Here is an 8010-nt window from a genome sequence, read left to right as displayed (position 1 = left end):
TATTTTGTTTATACAAGTGCATAGTTTAATTAAGTCATAAGTCCAAGAAAGGTTTGTTTTTCTTAATTTGTGCAGGGGCTATTCACCCCCCTCTCTCTCTAGTCGGCCGCCAAGGTTCCTAACAAGTGATATCAAAGTCAGGACACTTCAGGAGGACTAACCGCCTAACGAAGCACATGAGATGACCGGACTGAGCATCTATCCACCGAAGTTTAAGGGGGAGTTCGCGAGCCGGAAAAAAAATGAAGGTATTCTTTAAAATTGACTTTGAATTACTTTTAATAATAAAATTTGGTTTTGTAGCACTCGAAGGAAAGGAAGAATACCAGTGGACGAAGAAGGAGCAGGTCGACTTTGTGGCAAATGGGAAAGCAAAGTTCCATCTGCTGAGCGTCCTACCGCCACAAGAAGTCAACCAGATCGGCACCTACGACTTAGCAAAGGAGTTTTGGGAGAAGTTCCTTGAGCTACACGAAGGGAAATCCGAAGCCAAGCTCACAAGACGAGATCTGCTAAGGAATCAGTTAAGCAACATAAAACTAGAAGCAGAAGAAACCGTTGCACATCTTCACTTAAGAATGAAGGAACTAATCACCAGACTCACGAATCTCGGAAAAAAGATAAACAATCGGGATTCGCTAAGGTACACACTTAATGCATTTACTAGAACTACCGAGTGGGCATCATTAGTAGATGCTTACTATATATCTAAAGATTTAGAATCTGTTATCTTAGAAGAAATATTTTTAACAATTGAAGTCCATGAAACGAGATGTACAGATACGAAGAAGAAGCACAACATTGCCCTTAAGGCAAAGATGGATGAACAAGATTCAGAATCTTCTCTCAATGACGACGAAATGGTAATGATAGTAAGATAATTTAAAAAATTATTTAAATCTATAAAAACTAACCAACTGTAGGGTAGAAATAAAAGAACAATCAGATACTACCATTGCAATGAAGAAGGGTGCGTTAAAGACAACTACCCTAAATTGAAGAACAATGACAATGGTAAGAATAAGAAGCTCGTCTAAATGAACAAGCATAAAAACTTGAAGGCAACGTGGGATGAAACGTCGTCCAAATCAAAGATTGAGACTTTCTCCAGACTTGCGTTAATGGCAAGTCATCAAGACGACAAAAATGAAGCAAACTCGTCCGAAATGAGAGAGCATCGATTAAGGGGGAGCAACATCGGAAGAAAGCAACAATTCAGGGGGAGCTATGAATAACGAGATCGACAAGGTAAGTCAGGTACGATTTCTTCCTCCCGATAAGTTATTTAAATTTGTTAAGTTATTATCTAAAGGCTGTTGCAAATTAGAAAAAGAAAATAAAGAATTAAAATTAATTCTAGCCAAATCCTTCTTATTAGAAGATTTAGAAAAATTATACTTAGAAAATGATAAATTCAAGACACAAGTAGAAAACTTGAAAAACCATACATGTTTAACAGTTCAAACTCAAAATTTTAAAAGACTAAGATAATATCTTAGATTTCACAGGGGTTAAATTAGAAAATTTTCCATAAGTTATGTGCCCTCAAAATTTCTGATTAATCTTGTAGGAAGGAACCTATATTGGGTTCCAAAATCTTATATAAATTGAACTTTAATTAGACTTAGGGCTTTCAGCGAGAAAATTAAATGTTTGATTTCCTTAAGAGACTTTGTCTAGAAAGTGGTTGTTGCTCCAATAACCAAGAACATCTAGTGTCGCGTCACAACCTGGAAGTCAATTAATGAAATAAAATATTTAATTGACTAACTGATAAATCATTTAATTGTAATTAAATAATACTTTAAATAGTTACTCAAACATTTTTTTCTGTGTTTTTAACTTAGAATTTTTTTAAAAAAATCTTAAAGTTTTTTTAAAATTATTTGTCTATTAAAGTTTTTTTGGAAGTATCAGCTTTACGAAAATTATTTCACCAAAATAAATCAAATTTGTTTTGTAAATTTGTTTAATTTGAGAAATTGTATTTCCAAAACTTAAAGTTTATAAAATTATTTACGTTGCAAACTATTTTCAATTTTTTTTTTCAAATTTTTTAAAAACTTGATAAGTTTTTTCTTGGAAAACCAGAGTTTTATATATATATATAACTAAAAATCTTTTCTTATTTTTGAAAAGTTACCCTTAGATTTTTTTGGTACCCTATTTTTTATGTGATCAAAGAGGGAGAAGGGAAGATTATGTTTAGGGGGAGGTAGTTTAATCTTTTTCAATTTTTTGCACTTTTATTACAAAATTTATTTCTTTTACTTTATGTTAGTTTACCCTAACTTAACCTGGGTTGCTCACATCAAAAATGAGGAGATTGTTGGTACCCCAAGATTGTTTTGATGTGATCAAACAAGTTAGATTAGGTGTTGTTGTGTTTAATCCAAATTTGAGGACGAATTCCTGGATTCGTCCCAGATTTTGGGACAAATCTAGGAATTCGTCCCAGATTTAAAGAAATTAAAAAAAAATAAAAAAACATTTGGAGGGCTTAAAAATTGACCTAGGGATGTCAGAATTTAATGAAATAAGTTTCTGTAGATTCCTAATTTTCTAGTGATCATAAAAACATCTTAATTCTAATTTTTAACCTAATATATTTAGTTTCATGATTTTTTTAAACACGAATATGACCTAATTTGGGGTTAAAAAATCATGAAATAAATATATTAGGTTAAAAATCGAGACTAGGATATTTTTATGATGAGGATAAAATTACAAATCCATAGAAACTTCTTTCATGAATTTTTGACATCTCTAGGTCAATTTTCAGGCCATCCGAATGATTTTTTTTAATTTATTTAAATTTAGGACGAATCTTGGATTCGTCCCAGATTTGGGGACGAATTCCTAGATTCATCCTCGATTTTGGGACAAATCTAGGAATTCGTCCCACATTTAAAAAAAATTAAAAAAATTCGGAGGGTCTAAAAATTGACCTAGGGATGTCAGAATTTAATGAAGCAAGTTTTTATGTGTAACGACCTAAATTTCCTCATTTGGAGTTCTAATAGAGGTTAAAAATATTTAGAAATACTTTAGAAATATTCTAGAGATTTTTAGAAATTTTTAGAGTATTTTTATGTAATTTTTGGAAGTTATTTGGTATTTTTACTAAACAAAGGAAGTTTTGACAAAAATATGTCCAAGCCGAGGTTCAAACCATCGACCTTTGACTCGGTCAAAACCCGACTAACCAAGTGTGCAAGCAGTTATTACTTGATCAAATAAGGGTCGAATTGTATTTAAGTAATAAATAGTTAATAGTAGAAAATAAAGGGAATAAAAAGGCTCGGTTGGGGATTCGAACCAACGAACCTTGACTCGGTCAAAGGCCAGCTGACCAAGTGCTCCAGCCATCGATTCTGTTTAGAAAAGGTAGGAAAATTTACTTAAACAAGTTAACAGAATACCTAGTTATGAAAAGGAGAATTTAGGTATTAACCCTAACCCCGAAATTCTTTCTCTCCCTCTCCCCTTTCCTCGCTCGCGACAGCACCGGCGTTTTTCCTCTCGGGCAGAAACGAAAGGGGCTTAGGGCATCACTCCGGCCGTCGGTCGAGGGGGGGGGGGGGTTCTCTGAGAGCCATCTACACCTTCGTGATCCCCTTGTCGAGAAGAGCAAGTGGGCGCAAGGAGAGGTCGGGAGCTCGAGTTTTTCCCGAAGCCCTAGCTGCCTCTTTTCGGTCGTGAGTCTAAGGAACCGAGGTAAGTGCTTCCTCACCTGCAGTAGAGTAGCTCTGGGTTCTCGTTTCTTCCTTGTTTCCGAATTTTGCTGTGGGGATTTTCCGTTTAGGGCTTGTTGCCATGAGGTTCAAAGAAAGAACGAGAAAGAGGATGATTACATAGTTGAGCAAGTACACATTCATATGCTAACGTGAGATCCATAGGGTAGAGAACAGGAGCTTAGGCGAAATTTGGCTTAATGAGTTGTGTTTTTGAAGTTTCCGTGGGATTCCTAATCTGTTCTTCGATTTCTTCTGATTTCTGTTAAGGGAAAGAGGATTGTGTAGTAAGATGGCTTAGTAGGGTAATTTCCTCGATAGATCGAGCTTTCTGAATCGATTTCTTGGGGTTCCGACTGGTTTCAATGGTGGCTATTTTTCTTTGATGCTTGGATGGTTTTGGTCGGGTTGTTGATCACTGAGGCTTTACGAATTGATCAGATGCTCTGGGTTTTCTTTGGTATGAGATTTGTTTGACGGAATTGTAGTGGATTGATTTGTAGTGTACAATATACTTACTTTTCTTTGTGCTTCTTACTACTGTCAACAAAGTTCTGTGATGATTTTCGGTTGTCAAGTTATAATCGATGGTAGTAGTTGTTGCTTGAGTTTTATAAATTGTATGAAATTTAAATGATAAGACTCTGCTGTAGCTTATTGTAGTCGCTCTTCCATTGCTTTGGAGGTGTACGACTATGGAATAACTAGAGCTATAGTCCTTGATAAATTATGCATGAGTTGAATTATGGTATTACCTTGTATTAGTTGTTGTTATGTTAATTAGGGCAGCTCACTATGAATTCCAGATTTTCGATTAGGTAGGTATGCAGATTTTACTAAGCTTGCAAGTGCAGAATGTTAGTATGCAGTATTTCAATTAGTTAGCATTTCATTCTACAATTCTTATATATGGCATGCTTAGTCTTACTTCAGTTCATATGGGACTACGGTCCAATACAATGGGCGGGCTCCCATAGTCGCCCCTAGGTTTAGATAACCTAGCTCTAGGTTCAGATAACCTAGCAAGAACAAGATAAGATAAATTAGCTTATAAATCAATATTTTACTTTTATCAGTGGCACTGTACTGGACTCTCAGTTGTCCTTGGGTTGGGCTCCCATAGTAGTCCCTAGGTTTAGATAACCTAGTATACAGGACTCTCAGTTGTCCTTGGGCTGGGCTCCCATAATCATCCCTAGATTTAGATAACCTAGTAAACCCTACTAGATTCGGGATCAGCTAACTCGGGTCTAGTTAGGGATGCGCGCATAGCAAGTACAGTTGCCGGGCCCAAGAAGAAAGTTGATTATTATTTTGAAGTATTATAAGTATAAGTTTTTGAACAAATAAAATAAGTTTCACATAAGTATAAAAGTATAAAAGAATAAGTTTAGAACAAATGAATTAAGTTTTACTTTGTTTTAAAATCATCAAGTTTAGTTTCCTTTTATGCTAGCATGTTATTTAGATTAGCTTACTGTTCTTTGCTATTAGAAGAGCATGAGTAGCTTTACATGTTTAGCATTTCAGTATGTTTGTTTCTTTTACCAGTAGATAAGCATGAGTAATTTTCCTTTTGAGCATTCAATTTTAATTTTCAGTATATTCACATGCATATCGAGTTTTTGTGAGTTAGATAGCGCTTACTAAGCATTTTGCTTATAGATTCCATTTCCTCTTACTGCAGATAAAGGAAGGCGACAAGGTGGCGTAGATGATGTGTGATGCCAGGACTATGGAAGTCTTAGGATTAGAAAGGAGTTCCTTTAGTTTTCTTTCCTTATTTTTTTTTAGTTTCTGCATTTTAGTTATTGTAAACATTTGAGACTGTACTTTACACTCCGTGTCATTCGAGTTTATTCTTGTTCTAGGTTGTATGTGGGATGAGTTCGGTTTAGTAAGTAGATATTTGTGTGTTGATACTTATTTAACTGCGTGGGTGTCTGATAAATGTTCCAGCCTCCTGTGGATGATGTATACTATGTTTGTATCTCGGTTTATGGTCACCGGTACAGGGGAGACTCTGCCGAAATTTTTTGGTAGAGACTCTTCGTGGTTTCGATCATACCGGTTAAGTAGAGTTAGTAGTTATGTAACGGTCATCTTAGAGAGTAGTATAGTATAGTAAGAAGGGTGGTCGTTACAGTTAGTATCAGAGCAGTCCCCATTCTCCAGCATCACACATCAGCACCATCTTTGTCATTTTCAAGTAAGAAAGTATTTAATTTTTCTTTTATGCTTATTAATTGTGGTATAGAGTATCTGGTTATATGTGCTTAAGTAAGAAGAAAATTCTTGTTTTATTTTTCTATGTTTGGATACATATGCTTAGGAAGAATAGAGACGATTTTAGTTTTGTTTCTCTCCTACATAATTAGATGTCAAGAAGAGGGTGTCCCCGTACCGTTCGTACTGAGGACCGAGCACAGGAGAACGAAGAGCCCAGAATAACTGAACCAAATCTCTCTGAAGTTGTTGCTCAACTCCAAAGACAAGTGGCAGAGCAGCAACAAGTGATTGTCAATCTGATGGCAAATCAGCAGCCAGTCCCTCCCACTCCTCCAACTATTAATGTGGAGACTCCAGTAGTGACTGAGGTTCCACCAGCCGCTCTGGAAGTCCCCACAGCACCTAGAAGACAAGAAGCCTACTTGATACAGTGGTTGAAGCTGAAGCCAAAAAGTTTCTCAAGCACGACTGAGCCCTGGGATGCTCAGGCTTGGTTCAAGACACTAGAAAGCACCATGGAGCTTCTTGACTGGCCAGAAGTCGAGAAGGTCAAGTGTGCTTTTTTCTGCCTATCTGGAGATGCCCGTATATAGTGGGAGAGAGTGAAGAGCAAGAGAGTAGTCAATCAGATGAACTGGGCTGACTTCGAGATGGAGTTTTGCGAAGAATTCTTCCATCGATGAATCACCAACAAGCATTATGAAGAGTTTATGGAATTCAGACAAGGTGATCTGTCAGTGGAAGAAGCAGTCAAGAGGTTCAATAGGCTAGCTCGCCTCTGTCCAGAGTTAGTAAGTACGGAAAAGGAACGAGTCAGACTGATGCTCAGGATGCTGAGACCAGTGATATCACTTAATGTGAGTAGTGGAACTCACCAGTCCCAGACTGGCGAAGAGCTGGTCAGCAGAGCATTAGTCGCTAAGCATTATCTGAACAGCATCAAGGCACAACGAGAGCAACACAAGTCAGTCAAGATCGAAGACAAGACAGTGGGAAGCCAGAAACCTCAGTCAAGTGATTAGAATTGGAAGGGCAAGGGTAACAAAAGGAAACGAGGGAATACCGGAGGCAGCCAAAAGGGACGTCCAATAGACGAGCAGATTAAGTTCCCTCCCTGCCCTAAATGCGGGAGATCACATCTAGGGGCCTATCTTTTGGGTATGACCGGATGTTATTCATGTGGCCAAGAAGGACATCTAGCTAGAGCATGTCCTAATAAGTTAAGGCACCTCAGCAACAGTTAGTGCAATATGAAGGCAAGCCTGCACAGTTACACCACATGACAACATCACTAGAGGGTCCCTATCTCAGTCAGGGAAGATTGGAAGCACCACCCGTTCCAACCAATGCCAGAGTATTTTCTCTCACTAGGGAAGAAGCTGTCGGTGCCCCACAATAGTCACAGGTCAAATAACTATCTTTTAGCATTTAGCTACCTTCTTATTTGATGCTGGAGCCACCCACTCTTGTGTGTCAATTTCTGTTGCCAAACTTAACGAGTACCCACTGCCCAGAATTATTCTAAGTTCGAGGACGAACTTTTTATAAGGTATAAGGGATTGTAACGACCCAAATTTCCTCATTTGGAGTTCTAATAGAGGTTAAAAATATTTAGAAATACTTTAGAAATATTTTAGAGATTTTTAAAAAATTTTAGAGTATTTTTATGTAATTTTTGGAAGTCGTTTGGTATTTTTACTAAACAAATGAAGTTTTGACAAAAATATGTCCAAGCCGAGGTTCAAACCAACGACCTTTGACTCGGTCAAAACCCGGTTGACCAAGTGCGCAAGCAGTTATTACTTGATCAAATAAGGGTCGAATTGTATTTAAGTAATAAATAGTTAATAGCAGAAAAAAAGGGAATAAAAAGGCTCGGCTGGGGATTCGAACCAACGACCCTTGACTCGGTCAAAGGTCGGCTGACCAAGTGCTCCAGCCATTGGTTCTGTTTAGAAAAGGTAGGAAAATTTACTTAAACAAGTTAACAGAATACCTAGTTATAAAAAGGAGAATTTAGGTATTAACCCTAACCCCGAAATTCTTT

This window comes from Zingiber officinale, chromosome 3A (assembly GCF_018446385.1).
Source record: "Zingiber officinale cultivar Zhangliang chromosome 3A, Zo_v1.1, whole genome shotgun sequence".
Classification (NCBI taxonomy): domain Eukaryota; kingdom Viridiplantae; phylum Streptophyta; class Magnoliopsida; order Zingiberales; family Zingiberaceae; genus Zingiber; species Zingiber officinale.
The sequence above is the reverse complement of the archived record's forward strand: the minus strand, read 5'-3'. Positions refer to the sequence as shown.